General features: G+C 33.5%; 5 non-coding genes across 5 annotated transcripts; all 5 read left to right on the forward strand.

The window, feature by feature from the left end:
• Window positions 1-1,308: 1,308 nt before the first annotated feature.
• TRNAL-CAA (transfer RNA leucine (anticodon CAA)) lies at window positions 1,309-1,417 on the forward strand. The gene is made up of 2 exons: window positions 1,309-1,346; window positions 1,372-1,417. It is a non-coding gene; the product is annotated as a tRNA-Leu (tRNA).
• Window positions 1,418-3,614: 2,197 nt separating this feature from the next.
• TRNAL-CAA (transfer RNA leucine (anticodon CAA)) lies at window positions 3,615-3,723 on the forward strand. Its single transcript has 2 exons — window positions 3,615-3,652; window positions 3,678-3,723. It is a non-coding gene; the product is annotated as a tRNA-Leu (tRNA).
• A 2,197-nt stretch (window positions 3,724-5,920) lies between these two features.
• Window positions 5,921-6,029, forward strand: TRNAL-CAA (transfer RNA leucine (anticodon CAA)). The gene is made up of 2 exons: window positions 5,921-5,958; window positions 5,984-6,029. It is a non-coding gene; the product is annotated as a tRNA-Leu (tRNA).
• Window positions 6,030-19,738: 13,709 nt separating this feature from the next.
• Window positions 19,739-19,847, forward strand: TRNAL-CAA (transfer RNA leucine (anticodon CAA)). The gene is made up of 2 exons: window positions 19,739-19,776; window positions 19,802-19,847. It is a non-coding gene; the product is annotated as a tRNA-Leu (tRNA).
• A 3,350-nt stretch (window positions 19,848-23,197) lies between these two features.
• On the forward strand, window positions 23,198-23,306 carry TRNAL-CAA (transfer RNA leucine (anticodon CAA)). The gene is made up of 2 exons: window positions 23,198-23,235; window positions 23,261-23,306. It is a non-coding gene; the product is annotated as a tRNA-Leu (tRNA).

Below are 23,306 nucleotides of genomic sequence, written 5' to 3' on the forward strand. Positions count from 1 at the left end.
AAACAGCTTTTAGAGGAAATGCATTAATCTAAGATCTTGATTTAATGACCCCATTTTCAACAAGGCCAAATTATTTGTCAAAATCACAATCAAAAATATAAATAGTAAAATGATAAACCCTAACAGGAAGCAGGTTTGGACATACTGATGTGCATGTCAGGATGGCCGAGCGGTCTAAAGCGCCAGACTCAAGATTCTACTCTTCCAGTTAATGGGAATTCTGGTCTCTGTAAAGAGGCGTGGGTTCAAATCCAACTTCTGACAATATTTTCTTGCTCTTTGGTTATGTTTTACACTCAAAATGACTGACATTGAGAAGTATGCTCAGGACATCCACAGTCTTTCAATCTTTCCTCTCCCAGACATTGATATCTTGATCCCATTTATTTCTAAGCAATATGAAGCACAATGATTGAATGAATTAAAGGGCATAGAAACTTTTAAAGACCTAAGAATTGATCGATTTTCCCATCTACATTCCAATCAAGATCAAATTACATTAGACTTAAATTAATTAAATTATTCTTAAATGATAAAGACACTATGATTAGTTTTAAAATTCTAAAGTTCAGTTCATGTAGAAATTGGCGGTTGAAATAATGTTTTACATAGAAACAGAATTTGATGGCAGATAAGAACCACTTGGCCCACGTAGTCTGCTACTTTTCATGTATCCTTTAGGCAACTTCAACCCTATTTGCTCCTTACATTTCTTTTAAGGATATTCTTATGCCTATCCCAAGCGTATTTAAATTGTTTCACCATTTAGCTTCAACAACATCGGATGGGAGGCTTTTCTATTTATCAATTACCCTTTCTGTGAAGTAATTTTTCTTCAAATTTCCTCTAAGTCTACCTCCCTTCAGTTTCAGTGCATGTCCTCATGTTCTTGTACATCTCTTCCTTTGAAGAATAAATATTGTTTGCACAACATTCTTTTAGTATTCAGTAATCTAAACATAAAACACAAGAATAATTGGCATCGAAAGTATTTTAAGGCTCTTAGACTTTACATATAACATGATATACAATTTTCTCCTAAGACAAACTAATCTGTTCTGCTAGGATGAAGACCTTAGTAAAGGGTGGCAACAGTAATTTTGAAGGATAACACTTTAGCTTGAGCCATTTTTCCTAAATAATGTTATTTAAGAAACAGCTTTTAGAGGAAATGCATAAATCTAAGATCTTGATTTAATGACCCCTTTTTCAACAAGTCCAAATTATTTGTCAAAATCACAATCAAAAATATAAATAGTAAAATGATAAACCCTAACAGGAAGCAGGTTCGGATATACTGATGTGCTTGTCAGGATGGCCGAGTGGTCTAAGGCGCCAGACTCAAGATTCTACTCTTCCAGTTAATGGGAATTCTGGTCTCTGTAAAGAGGCGTGGGTTCAAATCCCACTTCTGACAATATTTTCTTACTCTTTGGTTATGTTTTACACTCAAAATGACCGACATTGAGAAGTATGCTCAGGACATCCACAGTCTTTCAATCTTTCCTCTCCCAGACTTTGATATCTTGATCCCATTTATTTCTCAGCAATATGAAGCACAATGATTGAATGAATTAAAGGGCATAGAAACTTTTAAAGACCTAAGAATTGATCGATTTTCCCATCTGCATTCCAATCAAGATCAAATTACATTAGAGTTAAATTAATTAAATTATTCTTAAATGATAAAGACACTATGATTAGTTTTAAAATTCTAAAGTTCAGTTCATATAGAAATTGGCTATTGAAATAATGTATTACATAGAAACAGAATTTGATGGCAGATAAGAACCACTTGGCCCATGAAGTCTGCTCCTTTTCATGTATCCTTTAGGCAACTTCAACCATATTTGCTCCTTACATTTCTCTTAAGGATATTCTTATGCCTATCCAAAGCATGTTTAAATTGTTTCACCGTTTAGCTTCAACAACATTGGATGGGAGGCTTTTCTATTTATCAACTACCCTTTCTGTGAAGTAATTTTTCTTCAAATTTCCTCTAAGTCTACCTCCCTCCAGTTTCAGTGCATGTCCTCGTGTTATTGTACATCTCTTCCTTTGAAGAATAAGTATTGTTTGCACAACATTCTTTTAGTATTCAGTTATCTAAACATAAAACACAAGAATAATTGGCATTGAAAGTATTTTAAGGCTCTTAGACTTTACATATAACGTGATATACAATTTACTTCTAAGACAAACTAATCTGTTCTGCTAGGATGAAGACCTTAGTAAAGGGTGGCAACAGTAATTTTGAAGGATAACACTTTAGCTTGAGCCATTTTTCCTAAATAATGTTATTTAAGAAACAGCTTTTAGAGGAAATGCATTAATCTAAGATCTTGATTTAATGACCCCATTTTCAACAAGGCCAAATTATTTGTCAAAATCACAATCAAAAATATAAATAGTAAAATGATAAACCCTAACAGGAAGCAGGTTTGGACATACTGATGTGCATGTCAGGATGGCCGAGCGGTCTAAAGCGCCAGACTCAAGATTCTACTCTTCCAGTTAATGGGAATTCTGATCTCTGTAAAGAGGCGTGGGTTCAAATCCAACTTCTGACAATATTTTCTTGCTCTTTGGTTATGTTTTACACTCAAAATGACTGACATTGAGAAGTATGCTCAGGACATCCACAGTCTTTCAATCTTTCCTCTCCCAGACATTGATATCTTGATCCCATTTATTTCTAAGCAATATGAAGCACAATGATTGAATGAATTAAAGGGCATAGAAACTTTTAAAGACCTAAGAATTGATCGATTTTCCCATCTACATTCCAATCAAGATCAAATTACATTAGACTTAAATTAATTAAATTATTCTTAAATGATAAAGACACTATGATTAGTTTTAAAATTCTAAAGTTCAGTTCATGTAGAAATTGGCGGTTGAAATAATGTTTTACATAGAAACAGAATTTGATGGCAGATAAGAACCACTTGGCCCACGTAGTCTGCTACTTTTCATGTATCCTTTAGGCAACTTCAACCCTATTTGCTCCTTACATTTCTTTTAAGGATATTCTTATGCCTATCCCAAGCGTATTTAAATTGTTTCACCATTTAGCTTCAACAACATCGGATGGGAGGCTTTTCTATTTATCAATTACCCTTTCTGTGAAGTAATTTTTCTTCAAATTTCCTCTAAGTCTACCTCCCTTCAGTTTCAGTGCATGTCCTCATGTTCTTGTACATCTCTTCCTTTGAAGAATAAATATTGTTTGCACAACATTCTTTTAGTATTCAGTAATCTAAACATAAAACACAAGAATAATTGGCATCGAAAGTATTTTAAGGCTCTTAGACTTTACATATAACATGATATACAATTTTCTCCTAAGACAAACTAATCTGTTCTGCTAGGATGAAGACCTTAGTAAAGGGTGGCAACAGTAATTTTGAAGGATAACACTTTAGCTTGAGCCATTTTTCCTAAATAATGTTATTTAAGAAACAGCTTTTAGAGGAAATGCATAAATCTAAGATCTTGATTTAATGACCCCTTTTTCAACAAGTCCAAATTATTTGTCAAAATCACAATCAAAAATATAAATAGTAAAATGATAAACCCTAACAGGAAGCAGGTTCGGATATACTGATGTGCTTGTCAGGATGGCCGAGTGGTCTAAGGCGCCAGACTCAAGATTCTACTCTTCCAGTTAATGGGAATTCTGGTCTCTGTAAAGAGGCGTGGGTTCAAATCCCACTTCTGACAATATTTTCTTACTCTTTGGTTATGTTTTACACTCAAAATGACCGACATTGAGAAGTATGCTCAGGACATCCACAGTCTTTCAATCTTTCCTCTCCCAGACTTTGATATCTTGATCCCATTTATTTCTCAGCAATATGAAGCACAATGATTGAATGAATTAAAGGGCATAGAAACTTTTAAAGACCTAAGAATTGATCGATTTTCCCATCTGCATTCCAATCAAGATCAAATTACATTAGAGTTAAATTAATTAAATTATTCTTAAATGATAAAGACACTATGATTAGTTTTAAAATTCTAAAGTTCAGTTCATATAGAAATTGGCTATTGAAATAATGTATTACATAGAAACAGAATTTGATGGCAGATAAGAACCACTTGGCCCATGAAGTCTGCTCCTTTTCATGTATCCTTTAGGCAACTTCAACCATATTTGCTCCTTACATTTCTCTTAAGGATATTCTTATGCCTATCCAAAGCATGTTTAAATTGTTTCACCGTTTAGCTTCAACAACATTGGATGGGAGGCTTTTCTATTTATCAACTACCCTTTCTGTGAAGTAATTTTTCTTCAAATTTCCTCTAAGTCTACCTCCCTCCAGTTTCAGTGCATGTCCTCGTGTTATTGTACATCTCTTCCTTTGAAGAATAAGTATTGTTTGCACAACATTCTTTTAGTATTCAGTTATCTAAACATAAAACACAAGAATAATTGGCATTGAAAGTATTTTAAGGCTCTTAGACTTTACATATAACGTGATATACAATTTACTTCTAAGACAAACTAATCTGTTCTGCTAGGATGAAGACCTTAGTAAAGGGTGGCAACAGTAATTTTGAAGGATAACACTTTAGCTTGAGCCATTTTTCCTAAATAATGTTATTTAAGAAACAGCTTTTAGAGGAAATGCATTAATCTAAGATCTTGATTTAATGACCCCATTTTCAACAAGGCCAAATTATTTGTCAAAATCACAATCAAAAATATAAATAGTAAAATGATAAACCCTAACAGGAAGCAGGTTTGGACATACTGATGTGCATGTCAGGATGGCCGAGCGGTCTAAAGCGCCAGACTCAAGATTCTACTCTTCCAGTTAATGGGAATTCTGATCTCTGTAAAGAGGCGTGGGTTCAAATCCAACTTCTGACAATATTTTCTTGCTCTTTGGTTATGTTTTACACTCAAAATGACTGACATTGAGAAGTATGCTCAGGACATCCACAGTCTTTCAATCTTTCCTCTCCCAGACATTGATATCTTGATCCCATTTATTTCTAAGCAATATGAAGCACAATGATTGAATGAATTAAAGGGCATAGAAACTTTTAAAGACCTAAGAATTGATCGATTTTCCCATCTACATTCCAATCAAGATCAAATTACATTAGACTTAAATTAATTAAATTATTCTTAAATGATAAAGACACTATGATTAGTTTTAAAATTCTAAAGTTCAGTTCATGTAGAAATTGGCGGTTGAAATAATGTTTTACATAGAAACAGAATTTGATGGCAGATAAGAACCACTTGGCCCACGTAGTCTGCTACTTTTCATGTATCCTTTAGGCAACTTCAACCCTATTTGCTCCTTACATTTCTTTTAAGGATATTCTTATGCCTATCCCAAGCGTATTTAAATTGTTTCACCATTTAGCTTCAACAACATCGGATGGGAGGCTTTTCTATTTATCAATTACCCTTTCTGTGAAGTAATTTTTCTTCAAATTTCCTCTAAGTCTACCTCCCTTCAGTTTCAGTGCATGTCCTCATGTTCTTGTACATCTCTTCCTTTGAAGAATAAATATTGTTTGCACAACATTCTTTTAGTATTCAGTAATCTAAACATAAAACACAAGAATAATTGGCATCGAAAGTATTTTAAGGCTCTTAGACTTTACATATAACATGATATACAATTTTCTCCTAAGACAAACTAATCTGTTCTGCTAGGATGAAGACCTTAGTAAAGGGTGGCAACAGTAATTTTGAAGGATAACACTTTAGCTTGAGCCATTTTTCCTAAATAATGTTATTTAAGAAACAGCTTTTAGAGGAAATGCATAAATCTAAGATCTTGATTTAATGACCCCTTTTTCAACAAGTCCAAATTATTTGTCAAAATCACAATCAAAAATATAAATAGTAAAATGATAAACCCTAACAGGAAGCAGGTTCGGATATACTGATGTGCTTGTCAGGATGGCCGAGTGGTCTAAGGCGCCAGACTCAAGATTCTACTCTTCCAGTTAATGGGAATTCTGGTCTCTGTAAAGAGGCGTGGGTTCAAATCCCACTTCTGACAATATTTTCTTACTCTTTGGTTATGTTTTACACTCAAAATGACCGACATTGAGAAGTATGCTCAGGACATCCACAGTCTTTCAATCTTTCCTCTCCCAGACTTTGATATCTTGATCCCATTTATTTCTCAGCAATATGAAGCACAATGATTGAATGAATTAAAGGGCATAGAAACTTTTAAAGACCTAAGAATTGATCGATTTTCCCATCTGCATTCCAATCAAGATCAAATTACATTAGAGTTAAATTAATTAAATTATTCTTAAATGATAAAGACACTATGATTAGTTTTAAAATTCTAAAGTTCAGTTCATATAGAAATTGGCTATTGAAATAATGTATTACATAGAAACAGAATTTGATGGCAGATAAGAACCACTTGGCCCATGAAGTCTGCTCCTTTTCATGTATCCTTTAGGCAACTTCAACCATATTTGCTCCTTACATTTCTCTTAAGGATATTCTTATACCTATCCAAAGCATGTTTAAATTGTTTCACCGTTTAGCTTCAACAACATTGGATGGGAGGCTTTTCTATTTATCAACTACCCTTTCTGTGAAGTAATTTTTCTTCAAATTTCCTCTAAGTCTACCTCCCTCCAGTTTCAGTGCATGTCCTCGTGTTCTTGTACATCTCTTCCTTTGAAGAATAAGTATTGTTTGCACAACATTCTTTTAGTATTCAGTAATCTAAACATAAAACACAAGAATAATTGGCATCGAAAGTATTTTAAGGCTCTTAGACTTTACATATAACATGATATACAATTTACTTCTAAGACAAACTAATCTGTTCTGCTAGGATGAAGACCTTAGTAAAGGGTGGCAACAGTAATTTTGAAGGATAACACTTTAGCTTGAGCCATTTTTTATAAATAATGTTATTTTAGAAACAGCTTTTAGAGGAAATGCATTAATCTAAGATCTTGATTTAATGACCCCTTTTTCAACAAGGCCAAATTATTTGTCAAAATCACAATCAAAAATATAAATAGTAAAATGATAAACCCTAACAGGAAGCAGGTTTGGATATACTGATGTGCTTGTCAGGATGGCCGAGTGGTCTAAGACACCAGACTCAAGATTCTACTCTTCCAGTTAATGGGAATTCTGGTCTCTGTAAAGAGGCGTAGGTTCAAATCCCATTTCTGACAATATATTTTTGCTCTTTGGTTATGTTTTACACTCAGAATGACCGACATTGAGAAGTATGCTCAGGACATCCACAGTCTTTCAATCTTTCCTCTCCCAGACATTGATATCTTGATCCCATTTATTTCTAAGCAATATGAAGCACAATGATTGAATGAATTAAAGGGCATAGAAACTTTTAAAGACCTAAGAATTGATCGATTTTCCCATCTACATTCCAATCAAGATTAAATTACATTAGAGTTAAATTAATTAAATTATTCTTAAATGATAAAGACACTATGATTAGTTTTAAAATTCTAAAGATCAGTTCATGTAGAAATTGGCTACTGAAATAATGTATTACATAGAAACAGAATTTGATGGCAGATAAGAAACACTTGGCCCATGTAGTCTGCTCCTTTTCATGTATCCTTTAGCCAACTTCAACCCTATTTGCTCCTTACATTTCTCTTAAGGATATTCTTATGCCTATCCAAAGCGTGTTTAAATTGTTTCACCGTTTAGCTTCAACAACATCGGATGGGAGGCTTTTCTATTTATCAACTACCCTTTCTGTGAAGTAATTTTTCATCAAATTTCCTCTAAGTCTACCTCCCTCCAGTTTCAGTGCATGTCCTCGTGTTCTTGTACATCTCTTCCTTTGAAGAATAAGTATTGTTTGCACAACATTCTTTTAGTATTCAGTAATCTAAACATAAAACACAAGAATAATTGGCATTGAAAGTATTTTAAGGCTCTTAGACTTTACATATAACGTGATATACAATTTACTTCTATGACAAACTAATCTGTTCTGCTAGGATGAAGACCTTAGTAAAGGGTGGCAACAGTAATTTTGAAGGATAACACTTTAGCTTGAGCCATTTTTCCTAATTAATGTTATTTTAGAAACAGCTTTTAGAGGAAATGCATTAATCTAAGATCTTGATTTAATGACCCCTTTTTCAACAAGTCCAAATTATTTGTCAAAATCACAATCAAAAATATAAATAGTAAAATGATAAACCCTAACAGGAAGCAGGTTTGGACATACTGATGTGCTTGTCAGGTTGGCCGAGCGGTCTAAGACACCAGACTCAAGATTTTACTCTTCCAGTTAATGGGAATTCTGGTCTCTGTAAAGAGGCGTAGGTTCAAATCCCACTTCTGACAATATATTTTTGCTCTTTGGTTATGTTTTACACTCAAAATGACTGACATTGAGAAGTATGCTCAGGACATCCACAGTCTTTCAATCTTTCCTCTCCCAGACATTGATATCTTGATCCCATTTATTTCTAAGCAATATGAAGCACAATGATTGAATGAATTAAAGGGCATAGAAACTTTTAAAGACCTAAGAATTGATCGTTTTTCCCATCTACATTCCAATCAAGATCAAATTACATTAGACTTAAATTAATTACATTATTCTTAAATGATAAAGACACTATGATTAGTTTTAAAATTCTAAAGTTCAGTTCATGTAGAAATTGGCGGTTGAAATAATGTTTTACATAGAAACAGAATTTGATGGCAGATAAGAACCACTTGGCCCACGTAGTCTGCTACTTTTCATGTATCCTTTAGGCATCTTCAACCCTATATGCTCCTTACATTTCTTTTAAGGATATTCTTATGCCTATCCCAAGCGTATTTAAATTGTTTCACCATTTAGCTTCAACAACATCGGATGGGAGGCTTTTCTATTTATCAATTACCCTTTCTGTGAAGTAATTTTTCTTCAAATTTCCTCTAAGTCTACCTCCCTTCAGTTTCAGTGCATGTCCTCATGTTCTTGTACATCTCTTCCTTTGAAGAATAAATATTGTTTGCACAACATTCTTTTAGTATTCAGTAATCTAAACATAAAACACAAGAATAATTGGCATCGAAAGTATTTTAAGGCTCTTAGACTTTACATATAACATGATATACAATTTTCTCCTAAGACAAACTAATCTGTTCTGCTAGGATGAAGACCTTAGTAAAGGGTGGCAACAGTAATTTTGAAGGATAACACTTTAGCTTGAGCCATTTTTCCTAAATAATGTTATTTAAGAAACAGCTTTTAGAGGAAATGCATAAATCTAAGATCTTGATTTAATGACCCCTTTTTCAACAAGTCCAAATTATTTGTCAAAATCACAATCAAAAATATAAATAGTAAAATGATAAACCCTAACAGGAAGCAGGTTTGGATATACTGATGTGCTTGTCAGGATGGCCGAGTGGTCTAAGGCGCCAGACTCAAGATTCTACTCTTCCAGTTAATGGTCTCTGTAAAGAGGTGTGGGTTCAAATCCCACTTCTGACAATATTTTCTTACTCTTTGGTTATGTTTTACACTCAAAATGACCGACATTGAGAAGTATGCTCAGGACATCCACAGTCTTTCAATCTTTCCTCTCACAGACATTGATATCTTGATCCCATTTATTTCTCAGCAATATGAAGCACAATGATTGAATGAATTAAAGGGCATAGAAACTTTTAAAGACCTAAGAATTGATCGATTTTCCCATCTGCATTCCAATCAAGATCAAATTACATTAGAGTTAAATTAATTAAATTATTCTTAAATGATAAAGACACTATGATTAGTTTTAATATTCTAAAGTTCAGTTCATATAGAAATTGGCTATTGAAATAATGTATTACATAGAAACAGAATTTGATGGCAGATAAGAACCACTTGGCCCATGTAGTCTGCTCCTTTTCATGTATCCTTTAGGCAACTTCAACCATATTTGCTCCTTACATTTCTCTTAAGGATATTCTTATGCCTATCCCAAGCGTGTTTAAATTGTTTCACCATTTAGCTTCAAAAAATTTGGATGGGAGGCTTTTCTATTTATCAACTGCCCTTTCTGTGAAGTAATTTTTCATCAAATTTCCTCTAAGTCTACCTCCCTCCAGTTTCAGTGCATGTCCTCGTGTTCTTGTACATCTCTTCCTTTGAAGAATAAGTATTGTTTGCACAACATTCTTTTAGTATTCAGTAATCTAAACATAAAACACAAGAATAATTGGCATTGAAAGTATTTTAAGGCTCTTAGACTTTACATATAACGTGATATACAATTTACTTCTAAGACAAACTAATCTGTTCTGCTAGGATGAAGACCTTAGTAAAGGGTGGCAACAGTAATTTTGAAGGATAACACTTTAGCTTGAGCCATTTTTCCTAAATAATGTTATTTAAGAAACAGCTTTTAGAGGAAATGCATTAATCTAAGATCTTGATTTAATGACCCCATTTTCAACAAGGCCAAATTATTTGTCAAAATCACAATCAAAAATATAAATAGTAAAATGATAAACCCTAACAGGAAGCAGGTTTGGACATACTGATGTGCATGTCAGGATGGCCGAGCGGTCTAAAGCGCCAGACTCAAGATTCTACTCTTCCAGTTAATGGGAATTCTGGTCTCTGTAAAGAGGCGTGGGTTCAAATCCAACTTCTGACAATATTTTCTTGCTCTTTGGTTATGTTTTACACTCAAAATGACTGACATTGAGAAGTATGCTCAGGACATCCACAGTCTTTCAATCTTTCCTCTCCCAGACATTGATATCTTGATCCCATTTATTTCTAAGCAATATGAAGCACAATGATTGAATGAATTAAAGGGCATAGAAACTTTTAAAGACCTAAGAATTGATCGATTTTCCCATCTACATTCCAATCAAGATCAAATTACATTAGAGTTAAATTAATTAAATTATTCTTAAATGATAAAGACACTATGATTAGTTTTAAAATTCTAAAGTTCAGTTCATATAGAAATTGGCTATTGAAATAATGTATTACATAGAAACAGAATTTGATGGCAGATAAGAACCACTTGGCCCATGTAGTCTGCTCCTTTTCATGTATCCTTTAGGCAACTTCAACCATATTTGCTCCTTACATTTCTCTTAAGGATATTCTTATGCCTATCCAAAGCATGTTTAAATTGTTTCACCATTTAGCTTCAACAACATAGGATGGGAGGCTTTTCTATTTATCAACTACCCTTTCTGTGAAGTAATTTTTCTTCAAATTTCCTCTAAGTCTACCTCCCTCCAGTTTCAGTGCATGTCCTCGTGTTATTGTACATCTCTTCCTTTGAAGAATAAGTATTGTTTGCACAACATTCTTTTAGTATTCAGTTATCTAAACATAAAACACAAGAATAATTGGCATCGAAAGTATTTTAAGGCTCTTAGACTTTACATATAACGTGATATACAATTTACTTCTAAGACAAACTAATCTGTTCTGCTAGGATGAAGACCTTAGTAAAGGGTGGCAACAGTAATTTTGAAGGATAACACTTTAGCTTGAGCCATTTTTCCTAAATAATGTTATTTAAGAAACAGCTTTTAGAGGAAATGCATTAATCTAAGATCTTGATTTAATGACCCCTTTTTCAACAAGGCCAAATTATTTGTCAAAATCACAATCAAAAATATAAATAGTAAAATGATAAACCCTAACAGGAAGCAGGTTTGGACATACTGATGTGCTTGTCAGGATCGCCGAGTGGTCTAGGACACCAGACTCAAGATTCTACTCTTCCAGTTAATGGGAATTCTGGTCTCTGTAAAGAGGCGTAGGTTCAAATCCCACTTCTGACAATATATTTTTGCTCTTTGGTTATGTTTTATACTCAAAATGACTGACATTGAGAAGTATGCTCAGGACATCCACAGTCTTTCAATCTTTCCTCTCCCAGACATTGATATCTTGATCCCATTTATTTCTAATCAATATGAAGCACAATGATTGAATGAATTAAAGGGCATAGAAACTTTTAAAGACCTAAGAATTGATCGATTTTCCCATCTACATTCCAATCAAGATCAAATTACATTAGAGTTAAATTAATTAAATTATTCTTAAATGATAAAGACACTATGATTAGTTTTAAAATTCTAAAGTTCAGTTCATGTAGAAATTGGCTATTGAAATAATGTATTACATAGAAACAGAATTTGATGGCAGATAAGAACCACTTGGCCCATGTAGTCTGCTCCTTTTCATGTATCCTTTAGGCAACTTCAACCATATTTGCTCCTTACATTTCTCTTAAGGATATTCTTATACCTATCCAAAGCATGTTTAAATTGTTTCACCGTTTAGCTTCAACAACATTGGATGGGAGGCTTTTCTATTTATCAACTACCCTTTCTGTGAAGTAATTTTTCTTCAAATTTCCTCTAAGTCTACCTCCCTCCAGTTTCAGTGCATGTCCTCGTGTTCTTGTACATCTCTTCCTTTGAAGAATAAGTATTGTTTGCACAACATTCTTTTAGTATTCAGTAATCTAAACATAAAACACAAGAATAATTGGCATCGAAAGTATTTTAAGGCTCTTAGACTTTACATATAACATGATATACAATTTACTTCTAAGACAAACTAATCTGTTCTGCTAGGATGAAGACCTTAGTAAAGGGTGGCAACAGTAATTTTGAAGGATAACACTTTAGCTTGAGCCATTTTTTATAAATAATGTTATTTTAGAAACAGCTTTTAGAGGAAATGCATTAATCTAAGATCTTGATTTAATGACCCCTTTTTCAACAAGGCCAAATTATTTGTCAAAATCACAATCAAAAATATAAATAGTAAAATGATAAACCCTAACAGGAAGCAGGTTTGGATATACTGATGTGCTTGTCAGGATGGCCGAGTGGTCTAAGACACCAGACTCAAGATTCTACTCTTCCAGTTAATGGGAATTCTGGTCTCTGTAAAGAGGCGTAGGTTCAAATCCCATTTCTGACAATATATTTTTGCTCTTTGGTTATGTTTTACACTCAGAATGACCGACATTGAGAAGTATGCTCAGGACATCCACAGTCTTTCAATCTTTCCTCTCCCAGACATTGATATCTTGATCCCATTTATTTCTAAGCAATATGAAGCACAATGATTGAATGAATTAAAGGGCATAGAAACTTTTAAAGACCTAAGAATTGATCGATTTTCCCATCTACATTCCAATCAAGATTAAATTACATTAGAGTTAAATTAATTAAATTATTCTTAAATGATAAAGACACTATGATTAGTTTTAAAATTCTAAAGATCAGTTCATGTAGAAATTGGCTACTGAAATAATGTATTACATAGAAACAGAATTTGATGGCAGATAAGAAACACTTGGCCCATGTAGTCTGCTCCTTTTCATGTATCCTTTAGCCAACTTCAACCCTATTTGCTCCTTACATTTCTCTTAAGGATATTCTTATGCCTATCCAAAGCGTGTTTAAATTGTTTCACCGTTTAGCTTCAACAACATCGGATGGGAGGCTTTTCTATTTATCAACTACCCTTTCTGTGAAGTAATTTTTCATCAAATTTCCTCTAAGTCTACCTCCCTCCAGTTTCAGTGCATGTCCTCGTGTTCTTGTACATCTCTTCCTTTGAAGAATAAGTATTGTTTGCACAACATTCTTTTAGTATTCAGTAATCTAAACATAAAACACAAGAATAATTGGCATTGAAAGTATTTTAAGGCTCTTAGACTTTACATATAACGTGATATACAATTTACTTCTATGACAAACTAATCTGTTCTGCTAGGATGAAGACCTTAGTAAAGGGTGGCAACAGTAATTTTGAAGGATAACACTTTAGCTTGAGCCATTTTTCCTAATTAATGTTATTTTAGAAACAGCTTTTAGAGGAAATGCATTAATCTAAGATCTTGATTTAATGACCCCTTTTTCAACAAGTCCAAATTATTTGTCAAAATCACAATCAAAAATATAAATAGTAAAATGATAAACCCTAACAGGAAGCAGGTTTGGACATACTGATGTGCTTGTCAGGTTGGCCGAGCGGTCTAAGACACCAGACTCAAGATTTTACTCTTCCAGTTAATGGGAATTCTGGTCTCTGTAAAGAGGCGTAGGTTCAAATCCCACTTCTGACAATATATTTTTGCTCTTTGGTTATGTTTTACACTCAAAATGACTGACATTGAGAAGTATGCTCAGGACATCCACAGTCTTTCAATCTTTCCTCTCCCAGACATTGATATCTTGATCCCATTTATTTCTAAGCAATATGAAGCACAATGATTGAATGAATTAAAGGGCATAGAAACTTTTAAAGACCTAAGAATTGATCGTTTTTCCCATCTACATTCCAATCAAGATCAAATTACATTAGACTTAAATTAATTACATTATTCTTAAATGATAAAGACACTATGATTAGTTTTAAAATTCTAAAGTTCAGTTCATGTAGAAATTGGCGGTTGAAATAATGTTTTACATAGAAACAGAATTTGATGGCAGATAAGAACCACTTGGCCCACGTAGTCTGCTACTTTTCATGTATCCTTTAGGCATCTTCAACCCTATATGCTCCTTACATTTCTTTTAAGGATATTCTTATGCCTATCCCAAGCGTATTTAAATTGTTTCACCATTTAGCTTCAACAACATCGGATGGGAGGCTTTTCTATTTATCAATTACCCTTTCTGTGAAGTAATTTTTCTTCAAATTTCCTCTAAGTCTACCTCCCTTCAGTTTCAGTGCATGTCCTCATGTTCTTGTACATCTCTTCCTTTGAAGAATAAATATTGTTTGCACAACATTCTTTTAGTATTCAGTAATCTAAACATAAAACACAAGAATAATTGGCATCGAAAGTATTTTAAGGCTCTTAGACTTTACATATAACATGATATACAATTTTCTCCTAAGACAAACTAATCTGTTCTGCTAGGATGAAGACCTTAGTAAAGGGTGGCAACAGTAATTTTGAAGGATAACACTTTAGCTTGAGCCATTTTTCCTAAATAATGTTATTTAAGAAACAGCTTTTAGAGGAAATGCATAAATCTAAGATCTTGATTTAATGACCCCTTTTTCAACAAGTCCAAATTATTTGTCAAAATCACAATCAAAAATATAAATAGTAAAATGATAAACCCTAACAGGAAGCAGGTTTGGATATACTGATGTGCTTGTCAGGATGGCCGAGTGGTCTAAGGCGCCAGACTCAAGATTCTACTCTTCCAGTTAATGGTCTCTGTAAAGAGGTGTGGGTTCAAATCCCACTTCTGACAATATTTTCTTACTCTTTGGTTATGTTTTACACTCAAAATGACCGACATTGAGAAGTATGCTCAGGACATCCACAGTCTTTCAATCTTTCCTCTCACAGACATTGATATCTTGATCCCATTTATTTCTCAGCAATATGAAGCACAATGATTGAATGAATTAAAGGGCATAGAAACTTTTAAAGACCTAAGAATTGATCGATTTTCCCATCTGCATTCCAATCAAGATCAAATTACATTAGAGTTAAATTAATTAAATTATTCTTAAATGATAAAGACACTATGATTAGTTTTAATATTCTAAAGTTCAGTTCATATAGAAATTGGCTATTGAAATAATGTATTACATAGAAACAGAATTTGATGGCAGATAAGAACCACTTGGCCCATGTAGTCTGCTCCTTTTCATGTATCCTTTAGGCAACTTCAACCATATTTGCTCCTTACATTTCTCTTAAGGATATTCTTATGCCTATCCCAAGCGTGTTTAAATTGTTTCACCATTTAGCTTCAAAAAATTTGGATGGGAGGCTTTTCTATTTATCAACTGCCCTTTCTGTGAAGTAATTTTTCATCAAATTTCCTCTAAGTCTACCTCCCTCCAGTTTCAGTGCATGTCCTCGTGTTCTTGTACATCTCTTCCTTTGAAGAATAAGTATTGTTTGCACAACATTCTTTTAGTATTCAGTAATCTAAACATAAAACACAAGAATAATTGGCATTGAAAGTATTTTAAGGCTCTTAGACTTTACATATAACGTGATATACAATTTACTTCTAAGACAAACTAATCTGTTCTGCTAGGATGAAGACCTTAGTAAAGGGTGGCAACAGTAATTTTGAAGGATAACACTTTAGCTTGAGCCATTTTTCCTAAATAATGTTATTTAAGAAACAGCTTTTAGAGGAAATGCATTAATCTAAGATCTTGATTTAATGACCCCATTTTCAACAAGGCCAAATTATTTGTCAAAATCACAATCAAAAATATAAATAGTAAAATGATAAACCCTAACAGGAAGCAGGTTTGGACATACTGATGTGCATGTCAGGATGGCCGAGCGGTCTAAAGCGCCAGACTCAAGATTCTACTCTTCCAGTTAATGGGAATTCTGGTCTCTGTAAAGAGGCGTGGGTTCAAATCCAACTTCTGACAATATTTTCTTGCTCTTTGGTTATGTTTTACACTCAAAATGACTGACATTGAGAAGTATGCTCAGGACATCCACAGTCTTTCAATCTTTCCTCTCCCAGACATTGATATCTTGATCCCATTTATTTCTAAGCAATATGAAGCACAATGATTGAATGAATTAAAGGGCATAGAAACTTTTAAAGACCTAAGAATTGATCGATTTTCCCATCTACATTCCAATCAAGATCAAATTACATTAGAGTTAAATTAATTAAATTATTCTTAAATGATAAAGACACTATGATTAGTTTTAAAATTCTAAAGTTCAGTTCATATAGAAATTGGCTATTGAAATAATGTATTACATAGAAACAGAATTTGATGGCAGATAAGAACCACTTGGCCCATGTAGTCTGCTCCTTTTCATGTATCCTTTAGGCAACTTCAACCATATTTGCTCCTTACATTTCTCTTAAGGATATTCTTATGCCTATCCAAAGCATGTTTAAATTGTTTCACCATTTAGCTTCAACAACATAGGATGGGAGGCTTTTCTATTTATCAACTACCCTTTCTGTGAAGTAATTTTTCTTCAAATTTCCTCTAAGTCTACCTCCCTCCAGTTTCAGTGCATGTCCTCGTGTTATTGTACATCTCTTCCTTTGAAGAATAAGTATTGTTTGCACAACATTCTTTTAGTATTCAGTTATCTAAACATAAAACACAAGAATAATTGGCATCGAAAGTATTTTAAGGCTCTTAGACTTTACATATAACGTGATATACAATTTACTTCTAAGACAAACTAATCTGTTCTGCTAGGATGAAGACCTTAGTAAAGGGTGGCAACAGTAATTTTGAAGGATAACACTTTAGCTTGAGCCATTTTTCCTAAATAATGTTATTTAAGAAACAGCTTTTAGAGGAAATGCATTAATCTAAGATCTTGATTTAATGACCCCTTTTTCAACAAGGCCAAATTATTTGTCAAAATCACAATCAAAAATATAAATAGTAAAATGATAAACCCTAACAGGAAGCAGGTTTGGACATACTGATGTGCTTGTCAGGATCGCCGAGTGGTCTAGGACACCAGACTCAAGATTCTACTCTTCCAGTTAATGGGAATTCTGGTCTCTGTAAAGAGGCGTAGGTTCAAATCCCACTTCTGACAATATATTTTTGCTCTTTGGTTATGTTTTATACTCAAAATGACTGACATTGAGAAGTATGCTCAGGACATCCACAGTCTTTCAATCTTTCCTCTCCCAGACATTGATATCTTGATCCCATTTATTTCTAATCAATATGAAGCACAATGATTGAATGAATTAAAGGGCATAGAAACTTTTAAAGACCTAAGAATTGATCGATTTTCCCATCTACATTCCAATCAAGATCAAATTACATTAGAGTTAAATTAATTAAATTATTCTTAAATGATAAAGACACTATGATTAGTTTTAAAATTCTAAAGTTCAGTTCATGTAGAAATTGGCTATTGAAATAATGTATTACATAGAAACAGAATTTGATGGCAGATAAGAACCACTTGGCCCATGTAGTCTGCTCCTTTTCATGTATCCTTTAGGCAACTTCAACCCTATTTGCTCCTTACATTTCTCTTAAGGATATTCTTATGCCTATCCCAAGCGTGTTTAAATTGTTTCACCGTTTAGCTTCAAAAACATTGGATGGGAGGCTTTTCTATTTATCAACTACCCTTTCTGTGAAGTAATTTTTCATCAAATTTCCTCTAAGTCTACCTCCCTCCAGTTTCAGTGCATGTCCTCGTGTTCTTGTACATCTCTTCCTTTGAAGAATAAGTATTGTTTGCACAACATTCTTTTAGTATTCAGTAATCTAAACATAAAACACAAGAATAATTGGCATTGAAAGTATTTTAAGGCTCTTAGACTTTACATATAACGTGATATACAATTTACTTCTAAGACAAACTAATCTGTTCTGCTAGGATGAAGACCTTAGTAAAGGGTGGCAACAGTAATTTTGAAGGATAACACTTTAGCTTGAGCCATTTTTCCTAAATAATGTTATTTAAGAAACAGCTTTTAGAGGAAATGCATTAATCTAAGATCTTGATTTAATGACCCCATTTTCAACAAGGCCAAATTATTTGTCAAAATCACAATCAAAAATATAAATAGTAAAATGATAAACCCTAACAGGAAGCAGGTTTGGCCATACTGATGTGCATGTCAGGATGGCCGAGCGGTCTAAAGCGCCAGACTCAAGATTCTACTCTTCCAGTTAATGGGAATTCTGGTCTCTGTAAAGAGGCGTGGGTTCAAATCCAACTTCTGACAATATTTTCTTGCTCTTTGGTTATGTTTTACACTCAAAATGACTGACATTGAGAAGTATGCTCAGGACATCCACAGTCTTTCAATCTTTCCTCTCCCAGACATTGATATCTTGATCCCATTTATTTCTAAGCAATATGAAGCACAATGATTGAATGAATTAAAGGGCATAGAAACTTTTAAAGACCTAAGAATTGATCGATTTTCCCATCTACATTCCAATCAAGATCAAATTACATTAGACTTAAATTAATTAAATTATTCTTAAATGATAAAGACACTATGATTAGTTTTAAAATTCTAAAGTTCAGTTCATGTAGAAATTGGCGGTTGAAATAATGTTTTACATAGAAACAGAATTTGATGGCAGATAAGAACCACTTGGCCCACGTAGTCTGCTACTTTTCATGTATCCTTTAGGCAACTTCAACCCTATTTGCTCCTTACATTTCTTTTAAGGATATTCTTATGCCTATCCCAAGCGTATTTAAATTGTTTCACCATTTAGCTTCAACAACATCGGATGGGAGGCTTTTCTATTTATCAATTACCCTTTCTGTGAAGTAATTTTTCTTCAAATTTCCTCTAAGTCTACCTCCCTTCAGTTTCAGTGCATGTCCTCATGTTCTTGTACATCTCTTCCTTTGAAGAATAAATATTGTTTGCACAACATTCTTTTAGTATTCAGTAATCTAAACATAAAACACAAGAATAATTGGCATCGAAAGTATTTTAAGGCTCTTAGACTTTACATATAACATGATATACAATTTTCTCCTAAGACAAACTAATCTGTTCTGCTAGGATGAAGACCTTAGTAAAGGGTGGCAACAGTAATTTTGAAGGATAACACTTTAGCTTGAGCCATTTTTCCTAAATAATGTTATTTAAGAAACAGCTTTTAGAGGAAATGCATAAATCTAAGATCTTGATTTAATGACCCCTTTTTCAACAAGTCCAAATTATTTGTCAAAATCACAATCAAAAATATAAATAGTAAAATGATAAACCCTAACAGGAAGCAGGTTCGGATATACTGATGTGCTTGTCAGGATGGCCGAGTGGGCTAAGGCGCCAGACTCAAGATTCTACTCTTCCAGTTAATGGGAATTCTGGTCTCTGTAAAGAGGCGTGGGTTCAAATCCCACTTCTGACAATATTTTCTTACTCTTTGGTTATGTTTTACACTCAAAATGACCGACATTGAGAAGTATGCTCAGGACATCCACAGTCTTTCAATCTTTCCTCTCCCAGACTTTGTTATCTTGATCCCATTTATTTCTCAGCAATATGAAGCACAATGATTGAATGAATTAAAGGGCATAGAAACTTTTAAAGACCTAAGAATTGATCGATTTTCCCATCTGCATTCCAATCAAGATCAAATTACATTAGAGTTAAATTAATTAAATTATTCTTAAATGATAAAGACACTATGATTAGTTTTAAAATTCTAAAGTTCAGTTCATATAGAAATTGGCTATTGAAATAATGTATTACATAGAAACAGAATTTGATGGCAGATAAGAACCACTTGGCCCATGAAGTCTGCTCCTTTTCATGTATCCTTTAGGCAACTTCAACCATATTTGCTCCTTACATTTCTCTTAAGGATATTCTTATGCCTATCCAAAGCATGTTTAAATTGTTTCACCGTTTAGCTTCAACAACATTGGATGGGAGGCTTTTCTATTTATCAACTACCCTTTCTGTGAAGTAATTTTTCTTCAAATTTCCTCTAAGTCTACCTCCCTCCAGTTTCAGTGCATGTCCTCGTGTTCTTGTACATCTCTTCCTTTGAAGAATAAGTATTGTTTGCACAACATTCTTTTAGTATTCAGTAATCTAAACATAAAACACAAGAATAATTGGCATCGAAAGTATTTTAAGGCTCTTAGACTTTACATATAACATGATATACAATTTACTTCTAAGACAAACTAATCTGTTCTGCTAGGATGAAGACCTTAGTAAAGGGTGGCAACAGTAATTTTGAAGGATAACACTTTAGCTTGAGCCATTTTTCCTAAATAATGTTATTTAAGAAACAGCTTTTAGAGGAAATGCATTAATCTAAGATCTTGATTTAATGACCCCATTTTCAACAAGGCCAAATTATTTGTCAAAATCACAATCAAAAATATAAATAGTAAAATGATAAACCCTAACAGGAAGCAGGTTTGGACATACTGATGTGCATGTCAGGATGGCCGAGCGGTCTAAAGCGCCAGACTCAAGATTCTACTCTTCCAGTTAATGGGAATTCTGGTCTCTGTAAAGAGGCGTGGGTTCAAATCCAACTTCTGACAATATTTTCTTGCTCTTTGGTTATGTTTTACACTCAAAATGACTGACATTGAGAAGTATGCTCAGGACATCCACAGTCTTTCAATCTTTCCTCTCCCAGACATTGATATCTTGATCCCATTTATTTCTAAGCAATATGAAGCACAATGATTGAATGAATTAAAGGGCATAGAAACTTTTAAAGACCTAAGAATTGATCGATTTTCCCATCTACATTCCAATCAAGATCAAATTACATTAGAGTTAAATTAATTAAATTATTCTTAAATGATAAAGACACTATGATTAGTTTTAAAATTCTAAAGTTCAGTTCATATAGAAATTGGCTATTGAAATAATGTATTACATAGAAACAGAATTTGATGGCAGATAAGAACCACTTGGCCCATGTAGTCTGCTCCTTTTCATGTATCCTTTAGGCAACTTCAACCATATTTGCTCCTTACATTTCTCTTAAGGATATTCTTATGCCTATCCAAAGCATGTTTAAATTGTTTCACCGTTTAGCTTCAACAACATAGGATGGGAGGCTTTTCTATTTATCAACTACCCTTTCTGTGAAGTAATTTTTCTTCAAATTTCCTCTAAGTCTACCTCCCTCCAGTTTCAGTGCATGTCCTCGTGTTATTGTACATCTCTTCCTTTGAAGAATAAGTATTGTTTGCACAACATTCTTTTAGTATTCAGTTATCTAAACATAAAACACAAGAATAATTGGCATCGAAAGTATTTTAAGGCTCTTAGACTTTACATATAACGTGATATACAATTTACTTCTAAGACAAACTAATCTGTTCTGCTAGGATGAAGACCTTAGTAAAGGGTGGCAACAGTAATTTTGAAGGATAACACTTTAGCTTGAGCCATTTTTCCTAAATAATGTTATTTAAGAAACAGCTTTTAGAGGAAATGCATTAATCTAAGATCTTGATTTAATGACCCCTTTTTCAACAAGGCCAAATTATTTGTCAAAATCACAATCAAAAATATAAATAGTAAAATGATAAACCCTAACAGGAAGCAGGTTTGGACATACTGATGTGCTTGTCAGGATCGCCGAGTGGTCTAGGACACCAGACTCAAGATTCTACTCTTCCAGTTAATGGGAATTCTGGTCTCTGTAAAGAGGCGTGGGTTCAAATCCAACTTCTGACAATATTTTCTTGCTCTTTGGTTATGTTTTACACTCAAAATGACTGACATTGAGAAGTATGCTCAGGACATCCACAGTCTTTCAATCTTTCCTCTCCCAGACATTGATATCTTGATCCCATTTATTTCTAAGCAATATGAAGCACAATGATTGAATGAATTAAAGGGCATAGAAACTTTTAAAGACCTAAGAATTGATCGATTTTCCCATCTACATTCCAATCAAGATCAAATTACATTAGACTTAAATTAATTAAATTATTCTTAAATGATAAAGACACTATGATTAGTTTTAAAATTCTAAAGTTCAGTTCATGTAGAAATTGGCGGTTGAAATAATGTTTTACATAGAAACAGAATTTGATGGCAGATAAGAACCACTTGGCCCACGTAGTCTGCTACTTTTCATGTATCCTTTAGGCAACTTCAACCCTATTTGCTCCTTACATTTCTTTTAAGGATATTCTTATGCCTATCCCAAGCGTATTTAAATTGTTTCACCATTTAGCTTCAACAACATCGGATGGGAGGCTTTTCTATTTATCAATTACCCTTTCTGTGAAGTAATTTTTCTTCAAATTTCCTCTAAGTCTACCTCCCTTCAGTTTCAGTGTATGTCCTCATGTTCTTGTACATCTCTTCCTTTGAAGAATAAATATTGTTTGCACAACATTCTTTTAGTATTCAGTAATCTAAACATAAAACACAAGAATAATTGGCATCGAAAGTATTTTAAGGCTCTTAGACTTTACATATAACATGATATACAATTTTCTCCTAAGACAAACTAATCTGTTCTGCTAGGATGAAGACCTTAGTAAAGGGTGGCAACAGTAATTTTGAAGGATAACACTTTAGCTTGAGCCATTTTTCCTAAATAATGTTATTTAAGAAACAGCTTTTAGAGGAAATGCATAAATCTAAGATCTTGATTTAATGACCCCTTTTTCAACAAGTCCAAATTATTTGTCAAAATCACAATCAAAAATATAAATAGTAAAATGATAAACCCTAACAGGAAGCAGGTTCGGATATACTGATGTGCTTGTCAGGATGGCCGAGTGGTCTAAGGCGCCAGACTCAAGATTCTACTCTTCCAGTTAATGGGAATTCTGGTCTCTGTAAAGAGGCGTGGGTTCAAATCCCACTTCTGACA

This window comes from Taudactylus pleione, unplaced genomic scaffold (assembly GCF_031769625.1).
Source record: "Taudactylus pleione unplaced genomic scaffold, aTauple2 ptg000612l, whole genome shotgun sequence".
Lineage (NCBI taxonomy): Eukaryota > Metazoa > Chordata > Amphibia > Anura > Myobatrachidae > Taudactylus > Taudactylus pleione.